The sequence below is a fragment of the Zophobas morio genome, unplaced genomic scaffold (genome assembly GCF_036711695.1).
Source record: "Zophobas morio isolate AGI-343-1 ecotype UQ-CSIRO unplaced genomic scaffold, CSIRO_AGI_Zmor_V1 ptg000014l, whole genome shotgun sequence".
Lineage (NCBI taxonomy): Eukaryota > Metazoa > Arthropoda > Insecta > Coleoptera > Tenebrionidae > Zophobas > Zophobas morio.
Genome location: NW_026972119.1, coordinates 26,040,968 through 26,054,745, shown reverse-complemented (window position 1 = coordinate 26,054,745; position 13,778 = coordinate 26,040,968). Strand labels below are relative to the sequence as shown.

Genomic DNA, 13,778 nt, shown 5'->3' with positions numbered 1-13,778 from the left:
TTTTCGATTCTTCATTTTTTCATTTTTTCATTTTCTAAAATTTGGAATTTGCGAATTCTCGATTTACGTTTTTTTTTAATTTTCAGTCCAATTTTAAATTTTTAATTTTGTAAGTTTTTCGATATTTCATCTTTTCGATTATATGATTTTTTGGTGTTTCGAACTATCAATCTTTCGATTTCTCGACTGCTGTTTTTTTCAATTTTTAATTTTTCGATTTTTCAATTTGCGGTTTTATATTTTTCGATTTTTTAGCTTTTCGATTTTTAATTTTTGGATTATTCAATTTCCCATTTTTCGATATTCAATTCCTTGATTTTTCAATGAAATTCAATTTGGATTTCTGGCTTTTTCGACTCTTCTAACTTGTTGATTTCTCGGTTTCTCGATCTTTTGATATTTCAGTTTTGGGAATTCTCAATTTCTCGATTTTCATTTTTGCGATGTCTTAAATTTTAGATTTTGCGATTTCTCCTTTTATTTTTCAACTTTTCGATTTTTCAATTTTTCGATAATACGATGTTTTTTATGTTTAGAGTTCCCTATTTTCAAATTTTTTTTTATCTCAATTTGTCGATTTCACGGTTTTTTAACTTTTCGTTTTTTGTATTTTTTAACATTTCAATTTTGGGAATTTTTTAATTTTTACATTTTTCAATTCTTCCATATTTTCTAGAATTTTCGATTTTTAAAATTTTGCATTTTTCGTTTTTTTTAGTTTTTGGTTTTTTAAATTTTTAATTTTTCGATTTTTTACTTTTGGGATTTATCAATGTCTGGATTTTTCAGTTTTTCAATTTTTTAAATTTTGGATTTTGTCATTTTCCCATTTCGCGTTTTTTATTACTTTTCAGTCAGCTTTTTCAATTTTTAATTTTTTTAATTCTTCAACTTTTCGATTTTTTAGTTTTTAAAATCTTAATTTTTTCCATTTTTCAATTTTTTAAATTTTCGATTGTTCAATTCCTCCATTTTTCAATATAATTCTAATTAGATTTCTCGATTTTTTGTGTTTTTTTTTCAATTTTTCGATTATGCGATTTTTCAATTTCCTTGTTTTAATATTTTTTAATAAATATATCAATTTTTCGATTCCAAAAATCGCAAAATGTTTTCATAGTTTTTCCAAAGAAACGGGCTTTGTCGGGCTGCACATCAGCGACGAGGAAAGTTCTCTCGAAATAACCTTCGACCAATTTTAATTTTTAACAACACCCAGTAATTACGGTTTCATAATTCATTGCAGCTCATAAAAGCTTCTACATCCTAGCAAGTGTTTTAGTTAAATTTGGAACTTATTTTCACAATACGAACTCGGCTGGCGAAAATGCCGTTCTCGTGTAATTCGGTTGCATACCCTTGTTGTGTTTAGATTAGAATGGAAGGGGTGTCGTGGGGTTGGGCCTGCGGGCCCGATGTACACCTAGACGAATTACGTTGTTTAGCCAACAGAACGCAGAATTTACAAACAGTATTGGTTACAAATATTACGTGTTTTCGGTGACCAGGATTAAAAAGTGCATTTTTCTAAGGTCAAGTACTAGGCAGTTTTGTAAAGTGTGAAAGGAGTGTAACCTTATTCGGAATTCTTCACATTCGTGCCGTGTTTCTGCCAGTTTATAAGCGGGTGCGGAAGTGTTGAGGATGGTGGGTGGCTTTTTCTTTTTGTTTTCGCTGAAAGGTTAATTTAAAAATAGCTTTAAACTAAAACTATATTGGAACATGAATGAGACACTTTGGGTTTTCATTGACGCCACAGGTAATTTAATCGAGGAAGTTTCGTGCCAATTTCCGTTTTTATTTCTTTGAAGGCTGGTTGCGTTTGATAGCAAAGTGTTTAAAACTGTTACTAAATTATCAAAGATCTGAGAGATTCGTTTATTTTCAAAAAACTTTTCGTTGCTGTTTTTATTTAATAATATAATTCTTAACCTATATATACAATGTGTCCCAATAATTTGCTACATTTATCGTGAACTTTTGAAAGTGTTCTTTAAGGAATCTAACTTAACTCACTCAAGGTTACAGATTTGATTTTGAAAAATGGAGCTTTGGAATCTTTTACAAATTTTTTTAGTTACCTTGTCCTAAAATACGAATAAATTAATAAATTGAAGTTTTACGTTTATCCATAGAGGATGTTAAATTCGCAACTGTCAATTTATCCATGTTTTTCAACTTGAACACAATGTATTTTCGAAACTGCCTCTAAATACGATTTCTTCTGACGCCACATTTGTCCGAGTCTATTTTTTTTTTTTTGGGAAAATTTGGATGCCTAGACTAAAAACCAAAGGCGGATTTATAAACCACAAGTACAGGAGTATGGTATCTTATGAAATTTAAATGGAGTTTATGGTTTTGGAGAAAGAGTATGGAGATGCTCCGTTCAAAACTCTTTTTTTTTCAATTCTAAACATTTTCATATTTTTTTGGAAGATTCTGAAAAATGAAAAAAATTTCAGAATTCTGAGTTTTAAAAATTCGCATTCGGTAATTTTCGAAGATGGTCGAAAAAAGGTCGAAATTGGAGCTTTTAAAAAAGCTGTCTAAAAATTCACAATAAAATTAATTTTCGAAGGTGGCCGAAAAAAGACAAAATTTTCATCAGGAGAAGTAATGAAAAATGGGATTTTTTAAAAAGTTCTCGGTTTGAAAATTATTTTTTTTAATAATAAAAATTTTAGAGGTCGAAATTTATAAAAAAAGTCTTTCTGGATTATTTTTGAATGTGATCGAAAAAAGCTAAAAATTTTCAGCAACGTAAAGCATTGAAAAAGGGGGTGTATGAAAGAGTTGTCCAAAAATTAACAACCACTCTAGAATATAGATTTCGACGTGCTGATTCGAAAATTATAGCGCATTTATGGTCCCAGATCAAGACATTATTCAGTTAGAAAGTATTTTTTTTAATCTTAAAAACTGTCATATTTTATGGAGCGATTCTGGAACAGTTCTAGAGTTCTGAATCTACAAAAAAACCTCTTTAGGTAATTTTCGAAGCTGGTGAAAAGGGGCAAAATTTTCATCAATGAAAAATGGAATTTTTGAAAAAGTCTAAAAAATTAACAAAAAATTCAGAAATCTAGATCACGACGTGTTGATTCGAAAAATACAACGCGTTTATGATTCTGAAGCAACATTTTAAAATCATTCACTTTAAAAGTTTTTTTTTTGAAATTATAAAAATTATGGCCAATTTTATTGAGCGATTCTGAAACAATGGAGTTTTCGGAGAAATGAGGTCAAAAGTAAATTATATGAGTCAAAATTTACAAAAAAATTCTGTACGCAATTTTCAAAGGTGCTCGAAAAAGATTGAAATTTTTATCAGGGGAGACTAGTGAAAAATGGGCTTTTTAAACAGTTGTCTAAAAATTCATAAGAAAGTCTAAAATTAGATCTCGACGTATTGATTCGGAAAATAAGCGTGTTGATGGTCCCAGATCAAGATTTTAGAAATATTCAGTTCGAGAATAAAATTTCTTAATCCTAAAAATTGCCCTATTTTATTGAGCGATCCTGGAAAATAGTATCCGAAGAAATAAGACCGAAAATAAATTCTAGAGATCAAAATCTACAATAAAAACTCTTTAGTTAATTTTCGAAGGTATCCAGAAAGTCAAAATTTTCATCAGATGGAAGCAATGAAAAATGGAATTTTTGAAAAAGTCTAAAAAATTAACAAAAAATTTGGAAATCTAGATCACAATGTGTTGATTCGAAAAATACAATGCGTTTATGATTCTGAAGCCACATTTTAGAAATCTTTATTTTCAAACTTTTTTTTTTAATTCTAAAAATTATCGCCAATTTTATTGAGCGCTTCTGAAACAATGGAGTTTTCGAATAAATGAGGCCAAAAGTAAATTCTATGAGTCAAAATTTACAAAAAAAATTCTGTACGCAATTTTCAAAGGTGGTCGAAAAAGATTGAAATTTTTATCAGACTACTGAAAAATGGGCTTTTCAAACAGTTGTCTAAAAACTCATAAGAAAGTCTAAAATTGGATCTCCACGTGTTGATTCGGAAAATAAGCGTGTTGATGGTACCAGATCAAGATTTTAGAAATATTCAGTTCGAAAATAAATTTTCTTAATCCTAAAAATTGCTCTATTTTATTGAGCGATCTTGGAAAATAGTATCCGAAGAAATAAGACCGAAAATAAATTGTAGAGATCAAAATCTACAATAAAAACTCTTTGGTTAATTTTCGAAGGCATTCAAAAAGTCTAAAATTTTCATCAGGAGAAATAATAGAAATAGAACTTTTTAACTTTTTCTAACCCTAAAAATTATTGCCAATTTCGGAGTATTGAGACCAAAAATAAATTCTACAAGTCGAAATTTCTAAAAAAATCTCTGTAATAAGTAATTTGGAAAGGTAATCGAAAATAGTTCGAAATTTTCATCAGGGAAGAGTAGTGAAAATTGGAGCATTTGAAGAACTTATCTAAAAAAACATAAACAATTTTGGAATATAGATCTCGACGTGTTGATTCGAAAAATATAGGGCATTTATGGTCCCAGATCAAGATTTTAGACATATTCGATATGAATTTTTTTTTTAATGCTAAGAATTACTATATTTCATTGAGTGATTCCGAAAAAATGGTAAGACTTCGAAAAAATTAAGCCAAAGTTAATTCCTATAGGTCAAAATTGATCGAAAAAAGGTCAAAATTTTCGTTAGGGGGTAGTATTGAAAAATGGAGCTTTTGAAACAGTTTTACCAATTTCGTAGCATTGAGAGCAAAAATAAATACCAGAAATCAAAATTTCCAAAAAATGTTTGTAAGTATTTTTCAAAGGTAGCCGAAAACAGTTTGAAATTTTCATCAGGGGAGAGTAGTAAAAAATGGAGCCTTTGAAGAAGTTATCTAAAAATTCATAAAACAAGATTTTAGAAATATTCGGTATGAAATTAACTTCTTTTTATCCTAAAAATTACCATATTTCATTGAGTGATTAGAAAAATGGTAGAGTTTTGGAATAATTCTAGAAATCTAAATTTTTATTAGGGGGAAGTATTGAAAAATGGAGTGTTTGAAAGAGTTGTCTGGTAATTCACAAAAAATTCTGAAATATAGATCTTGACGTGCATGTTTATGTTCCCAGAGCAAGACCGTAAAAAAATCAGTTGGAAAGTCATATTTTCGAAATCCTAGAAATTGCCAAATTTCACTGGAGGATTCTGGAAAAATGTCAAGGTTTTCGAAGAAATGAGGCCAAAAATAAGTTCTAGAAATCGAAATATCAAAAAGTCTCTTTAGCTAATTTTCGAAAGTGATTGAAAAAAGTCAAAATTTTCATCAGGGGAAAGTATTGAAAAGTGGAGTGTTTAAGGAGTTATCCAAAAATTCACAAAAAATTCTGCCATATAAATTATAAAATATAGCGCATTTATGTTCCGAGATCAAGCTTTTAGAAATATTGGATATGAAATTAACTTTTCTTTTAAATGCTAAAATTTACCATTCCAGCGATTCTTGAAGAATGGTAGTTTTGGAAGAAATGAGGCCGAAAATAATTCAAAAGGTCGAAATCCACAAAAAAGTTTCTGTAGATAATTTTTCTAAGTGGTCGAAAAAAGGTCAAAATTTTCATCAGGGGAAATACTGAAAAATGAAGTGTTTGAAAGAGTTGTCTAGAAATTCACAAAAAATTCTAGAATATAGATTTCGATGTATTGATTCGAAAAATATAACCCATTTATGGTCCAAGGGAAAGATTTAGAAATATTCAGTTTGAAAGTAATTTTTTTTTAATCTTAGAAATTACCATATTTTATGGAGCAATTCCAGAACAATGGTAAAAGTTTTCAGACAAGTCAGGACTAGAGTTCTGAATCTACAAACAAACCACTTTGAGTAATTTTCCTAAGTGGTTGAAGGGGGTAAAAATTTTCATCAGGTGAAGTAATAAAAAATGGAAGAATTTTTAAAAAAAGTCTAAAAATTCACAAAACAATTAGAAATCCAGATCTCGACGTGTTGATTCGAAAAATACAACGCCTTTATGATCCCAAAACAATATTTTAGAAATACATATTCAGCTTGAAAATATTTTTTAAAAATTATCACCAATTTCATTGAGCCATTCTGAAACAATGACAATTTTTCGAATAAATGAACCCAAAACTAAATTATACAAGTAAAAATTTACAAAAAAGTCTTTGTAGTTAATTTTCAAAGGTGGTCGAAAAGAATTCAAAATTTTCATCAGGCAAAAATAGCGAAAAACGAAACTTTTGAAAAAGTTGTCTAAAAATTCGCAAAATTTGCAATTTTTCGATATTTTCGCGAATTTTCGATTTTCGATTTTTAAAATTTAGCATTTTTCGTTTTTTTTTTAGTTATGGGTTTTTTAATTTTTTAATTTTTCAATTTTTTACTTTTGGGATTTATCAATGCCTGGATTTTTCAGTTTTCCGATTTTTTAAATTTTGATTTTTACGATTTTCCAATTTTCCAATTTCTCGTTGTTTTGATTTTTCGTTCTTTTTTTCAGTTTTTTAGTTTTTGAATTTTTCGATTTTGTAACATTTCGATTAGTATATGATTTTTTGATGTTTCGATTTCTCGATCTTTCGATTTAGTAACTTCCTTTAGAGTTTATGGTTTTTCCATTCTCCGATTTTTAAAATTTTTGATTTTTCGAATTTTGGATTAATCGGGATTTCGACTTTTCACAATTGTTTAATTTCCCAATTTTTCAGTTTTTCGATTTTTAACTTTACAATTTTTGGATTTTATACTATTTGAATCTCCCGATTTTTCGGTTTTTGGACTTTTCGAGTTTTTGTTTTCTCCATCATTTGATATTTCGATTTCTCAATGTTTTAATTTCTCCATTTTTCGATTTTTTGATTTTTCGATTCGGCTTTTCGTTTTTCCAATTTTGCGATTTCCCAATTTCTCGTTTTTTTTATTTTTTTTCCTCTTTTAAATTGTTCAGTTTTTAATTTTACGATTTTTCTATTTTATGCTATTCAGATTTCCCGATTTTTAAGTTTTTCGATTTCTCGAGTTTTTGTTTTCTCGAGCATCTGATATTTCCATTTCTCAATGTTTCAATTTTTCAATTTCTCCATTTTCATTACAAGTTTGGTAATTTTTCAATTTTTCAAAACTTAAATTTTTAGATTTTTTAAATTTTAGATTTTTCAATACTTAGATGTTTCGATTTTTAGATATCTAGTTTCTTCGAATCGGCTTTTCGATTTTTCGATTTAATGCTATTTTGATTTCTCGATTTTTCGGTTTTTCGATTAATTTTTTTCATTTTTTCATTTTCTAAAATTTGGAATTTGCGATTTATCGCTTTACGTTTTTTTTTTAATTTTCAGTCCAATTTTTCAATTTTTAGTTTTGTAAATTTTTCGATTATATGATTTTTTGGTGTTCCGATCTATCGATCTTTCGATTTTTCGACTGCTGTTTTTTTCAATTTTTAATTTTTCGATTTTTCAATTTGCGGTTCTATATTTTTCGATTTTTAATTTTTTAATTTTTGGATTATTCAATTTCCCATTTTTCGATATTCAATTCCTTGATTTTTCGATGTAATTCAGTTTGGATTTCTGGTTTTTTCGACTCCTGAACTTGTCGATTTCTCGGTTTCTCGATCTTTTGACATTTCAGTTTTGGGAATTCTCAATTTCTCGATTTATCAGTTTTTCGATTTTTCAACTTTTCGATTTTTCAATTTTTCGATAATACGATGTTTTTTATGTTTAGAGTTCCTTATTTTCAAATTTTTTTATATCTCAATTTGTCGATTTCACGGTTTTTTAACTTTTCGTTTTTTGTATGTTTCAACATTTCAAGTTTGGGAATTTTTTAATTTTTGCATTTTCAATTCTTCGATATTTTCTTGAATTTTCGATTTTCTATTTTTAAAATTTTGCATTTTTCATCAGGTGGAAGTGATGAAAAATGGAATTTTTAAAAACATTGTCTAAAAATCCACAAAAAATTTGGAAATCAAATTCTAACAATTTTCGCCAATTTCATTGAGCTATTCTGAAACAATGATAAGAGTCTTCGAACAAATGAGGCCAAAAATAAATTGTAGAAGTCAAAATTTACAAAAAAAAACTCGGTAGGTAATTTTTAAAGGTGGTCGAAAAAAAGTCGAAATTTTCATCAGCGAATAATAGCGAAAACTGGAACTTTTGAAAAAATTCTATAAAATTTCGCAAAAAAGCCATGATCCCAAATCAAGATTTTATAAATATTCAGTTAAAAATGTATATTTTGTAATCCTAAAAGTTGCCAATTCCATTCAGCGATTTTGAAAAAATGGCAAGTTTTTGAAAAAATCAGGCCAAAAATTAATTCTAGAAGTCGAAATTTATAAAACAAATCTGTTTGGGTAATTTGAAAGTAGGTCGACTAAGGTTTGAATTTTTTATTAGAGGAGAGTAGTGAAAAATGGAGCTTTTGGAAAAGCCGTCCAAAAATTCACAAAAAATTCTATGATATGAAAACCATTTTTTCAGTCCTAAAAAGTCCAAATCTACATACAAAAGATCAACATTTTTCAAAAACTTAATTTTTTTAACTGAGAGCAAGAAAAAATTCAAAGCATAGCCCTATAGAATTTCTTTTTACATGACTCAAACTATTACATTTTCCATGAATATGATTCATTTATTTATCGCTAAAATTTACCCATTATAAACTTTGTATACTTACCTACTTTCTGTCAGTTTGTTTGTCCACAGTTATTTTGAAACATTTACAACTTCCCTGTAGATTATGACATTTTTTCGTTTTTATCCCTATTTAACACTCAGTGGCCTCATAATTTGACAAATAATATAATAATTCTTCGATATTTTCGCGAATTTTCGATTTTCGATTTTTAAAATTTTGCATTTTTCGTTTTTTTTTTAGTTATGGGTTTTTTTAATTTTTTAATTTTTCGATTTTTTACTCTTGGGGTTTATCAATGTCTGAATTTTTCAGTTTTCCGATTTTTTAAATTTTGATTTTTACGATTTTCCAATTTTCCAATTTCTCGTTTTGATTTTTCGTTCTTTTTTTCAGTTTTTTAGTTTTTGAATTTTTCGATTTTGTAACACTTCGATTATATGATTTTCTGAAGTTTCGATTCCTCGATCATTCGATTTAGTAACTTCCTTTAGATTTTGTGGTTTTTCCATTCTCCGATTTTTTAAATTTTTGATTTTTCGAATTTTGGATTAATCGGGATTTCGACTTTTCGATTGTTTAATTTCCCAATTTTTCAGTTTTTCGATTTTTAACTTTACAATTTTTGGATTTTATACTATTTGAATCTCCCGATTTTTCGGTTTTTGGACTTCTGGAGTTTTTAGTTTCTCCATTTTTCGATTTTTTGATTTTTCGATTTCTCAATTTTTCGATTCGGCTTTTCGATTTTCCAATTTTGCAATTTCCCAATTTTTCGTTTTTTTATTTTTTTCCCTCTTTTAAATTGTTCAATTTTTAATTTTACGATTTTTCGATTTTATGCTATTCAGATTTCCCGATTTTTCAGTTTTTCGATTTCTCGAGTTTTTGTTTTCTCGATCATCTGATATTACCATTTCTCAATGTTTCAATTTTTCAATTTCACCATTTTCATTACAAGTTTGGTAATTTTTCAATTTTTCAAAAACTTAAATTTTTAGATTTTTCAATACTTAGATGTTTCGATTTTTAGATATCTCGTTTTTTCGAATCGGCTTTTCGATTTTTCGATTTAATGCTATTTTGATTTCTCGATTTTTCGGTTTTTGGATTCTTAATTTTTTTCATTTTTTCATTTTCTAAAATTTGGAATTTGCGATTTCACGCTTTACGTTTTTTTTTTAATTTTCAGTCCAATTTTTCAATTTTTAATTTTGTAAATTTTTCGATATTTCATCTTTTCGATTATATGAATTTTTGGTGTTCCGATCTATCGATCTTTCGATTTTTCGACTGCTGTTTTTTTCAATTTTTAATTTTTCGATTTTTCAATTTGCGGTTTTATATCTTTCGATTTTTCAATTTTTCGATAATATGATTTTTTTTTTAGAATTCCCTATTTTCAAATTTTTTTAAATCTCAATTTGTCGATTTCACGGTTTTTTAACTTTTCGTTTTTTGTATTTTTCAACATTTCAAGTTTGGGAATTTTTTAATTTTTGCATTTTTCAATTCTTCGATATTTTCATCGAATTTTCGATTTTCGATTTTTAAAATTTTGCATTTTTCATCAGGTGGAAATGATGAAAAATGGAATTTTTAAAAAAATTGTCTAAAAATCCACAAAAAATTTGGAACTCAAAATCTCGACGCGTTTTTGATCCTGTAGCAGGATTTTAGAAATACGTATTCAGCTATTCTGAAACAATGATAAGAGTCTTCGAACAAATGAGGTCAAAAATAAATTGTAGAAGTCAAAATTTACAAAAAAAACTCGGTAGGTAATTTTTAAAGGTGGTCGAAAAAAAGTCGAAATTTTCATCAGCGAATAATAGCGAAAACTGGAACTTTTGAAAAAATTCTATAAAATTTCGCAAAAAAGTCATGATCCCAAATCAAGATTTTACAAATATTCAGTTAAAAATGTATATTTTGTAATCCTAAAAGTTGCCAATTCCATTCAGCGATTTTGAAAAAATGGTAAGTTTTTGAAAAAATCAGGCCAAAAATTAATTCTAGAAGTCGAAATTTATAAAACAAATCTGTTTGGGTAATTTGAAAGTAGGTCGACTAAAGTTTGAATTTTTTATTAGAGGAGAGTAGTGAAAAATGGAGCTTTTGGAAAAGCCGTCTAAAAATTCACAAAAAAGTCTATGATATGAAAACCATTTTTTCAGTCCTAAAAAGTCCAAATCTACATACAAAAGATCAACATTTTTCGAAAACTTCATTTTTTTAACTGAGAGCAAGAAAAAATTCAAAGCATATATATAGAATTTCTTTTTACATGACTCAAACTATTACATTTTCCATGAATATGATTCATTTATTTATCGCTAAAATTTACCCATTATAAACTTCTTTGTATACTTACCTAGTTTCTGTCAGTTTGTTCGTCCACAGTTATTTTGAAACATTTACAACTTCCCTGTAGATTATGACATTTTTTCGTTTTTATCCCTATTTAACACTCAGTGGCATCATAATTTGACAAATAATATAATAATTCATGTCCTTCAAATTTTTGCATTTTTCAATTCTTCGATATTTTCCCGAATTTTCGATTTTCGATTTTGAAAATTTTGCATTTTTCGTTTTTTTTTTAGTTTTGGGTTTTTTTAATTTTTTAATTTTTCGATTTTTTATTTTTGGGGTTTATCAATGTCTGGATTTTTCAGTTTTCGGATTTTTTAAATTTTGATTTTTACGATTTTCCAATTTCTCGTTGTTTTGATTTTTCGTTCTTTTTTTCAGTTTTTTAGTTTTTGAATTTTTCGATTTTGTAACATTTCGATTAGTATATGATTTTTTGATGTTTCGATTTCTCGATCTTTGGATTTAGTAACTTCCTTTAGATTTTATGGTTTTTCCATTCTCCGATTTTTAATATTTTTGATTTTTCGAATTTTGGATTAATCAAGATTTCGACTTTTCGATTGTTTAATTTCCCAATTTTTCAGTTTTTCGATTTTTAACTTTACGTTTTTTGGATTTTATACTATTTGAATCTCCCGATTTTTCGGTTTTTGGACTTCTCGAGTTTTTGTTTTCTCGATCATTTGATATTTCGATTTCTCAATGTTTTAATTTCTCCATTTTTCGATTTTTTGATTTTTCGATTTCTCAGTTTTTCGATTCGGCTTTTCGATTTTCCAATTTTGCGATTTCCCAATTTCTCGTTTTTTTTTATTTTTTTTCCTCTTTTAAATTGTTCAATTTTTAATTTACGATTTTTCGATTTTATGCTATTCAGATTTCCCGATTTTTCAGTTTTTCGGTTTCTCGAGTTTTTGTTTTCTGGATCATCTGATATTTCCATTTCTCAATGTTTCAATTTTTCAATTTCTCCATTTTCATTACAAGTTTGGTAATTTTTCAATTTTTCAAAACTTAAATTTTTAGATTTTTCAATACTTAGATGTTTCGATTTTAAGATATCTTGTTTTTTCGAATCGGCTTTTCTATTTTTCCATTTAATGCTATTTTGATTTCTTGATTTTTCGGTTTTTCGATTCTTCATTTTTTTCATTTTTTCATTTTCTAAAATTTGGAATTTGCGATTTCTCGATTTACGTTTTTTTTTAATTTTCAGTCCAATTTTTCAATTTTTAGTTTTGTAAATTTCTCGATATTTCATCTTTTCGATTATATGATTTTTTGGTGTGCCGATCTATCGATCTTTCGATTTTTCAATTTCCGGTTTTATATTTTTCGATTTTTTAGCTTTTCGGTTTTTAATTTTTTAATTTTTGGATTATTCAATTTCCCATTTTTCGATATTAAATTCCTTGACTTTTCGATGTAATTCAATTTGGATTTCTGGTTTTTTCGACTCCTCAATTTGTCGATTTATCAGTTTTTCGATTCTTCAATTTTCGATTTTCATTTTTGCGATTTCTTAAATTTTAGATTTTACGATTTCTCCTTTTTTTTTAAATTAATTCTAGAAGTCGAAATTTATCAAACAAATCTGATTGGGTAATCTGAAAGTAGGTCGACTAAGGTTTGAATTTTTTATTAGAGGAGAGTAGTGAAAAATGGAGCTTTTGGAAAAGCCGTCTAAAAATTCACAAAAAATCAATGAAATGAAAACCATTTCTTCATTTCTAAAAAGTCGAAATCTAAAAAAGATCAACATTTTTCAAAAACTTAATTTTTTTAACTGAGAACAAGAAAAAATTCAAAGCATAACCCTACAGAATTTCATTTTACATGACTCAAACTATGTGTTACATTTTCCGGGAATATGATTCATTTATTTATCACTAAAATTTACCCATTATAAACTTCTTTGTACACTTACTTCCGTTTATCAATTTACTTTTTGTCAGTTTGTTTGTCCACAGTTATTTTGAAACATTTGTAGATTATGACATTTTTTCGTTTTTATCCTTATTTAAAACTCAGTAGCGTCATGATTCGTCAAATAAAATAATAACAGAAAATTCATGTCCTTCAAATTTTGCAGACTAAAAGAAGTTAAAAACTAAACAAATAGGAGAGAACCTTCAGCTTGAAGTGATTACTGCTTATTGTGAAGCGAAAAGTGAAGTCATTATTTTCTCCAACGAACGGCACGGCTTGAAATCTCATATTCCAAATTTTACATTAAATTTAATTTTGACTTAAAATAAAACATCAAAAACTACAACTGCGTAAATATGATCATAAATATCTTAATTGAAAACACAATGCTTATAATCTGGTCTCATTAATAACTGACCTTTTATTCTCACTTCTTGTCAGCTTCCGAGGACACGACCGTTCCTTCCACTCTCTTTGTCAAACAATTTTAAAATGGAAAAATCGTGTTACTAAAATGCCAAACCTCTTAATAATCGCCCAAAAAAACTTACTCGAGTTATTTTCTCAATACGCGCTGGTTAATTATTCATTTCGGGAATAATTAAGAAACGAATCCAATTTTACGAATAAATCGTTGATAGAAATCGCGAAGATGCACGGTGGTCAATCCGGAGCCTTGAGAAACCCCGCAACTAATCACAACTGCAGCAGATAAGCGTGCAGCGTCACCAGATAAGAATCGCGTAGTCCGGATGGCGTCGTCGGTGCAGTTAATCAAAACCTCGTGACTCACTCCTAGTGACCTTTCGGCGCAC

General features: G+C 27.7%; 2 protein-coding genes across 4 annotated transcripts in view; one reads left to right on the top strand and one right to left on the bottom strand.

Moving 5' to 3' along the window:
- The window catches only part of LOC135128710 (uncharacterized), a 263,420-nt gene that overhangs the window by 149,124 nt on the left and 100,518 nt on the right, over nucleotides 1-13,778 (bottom strand). The gene's annotated exons all lie outside the window — the stretch shown is intronic.
- Nucleotides 1-13,778, top strand: part of LOC135128708 (uncharacterized) — a 97,902-nt gene that overhangs the window by 65,170 nt on the left and 18,954 nt on the right. The window lies entirely within an intron of this gene.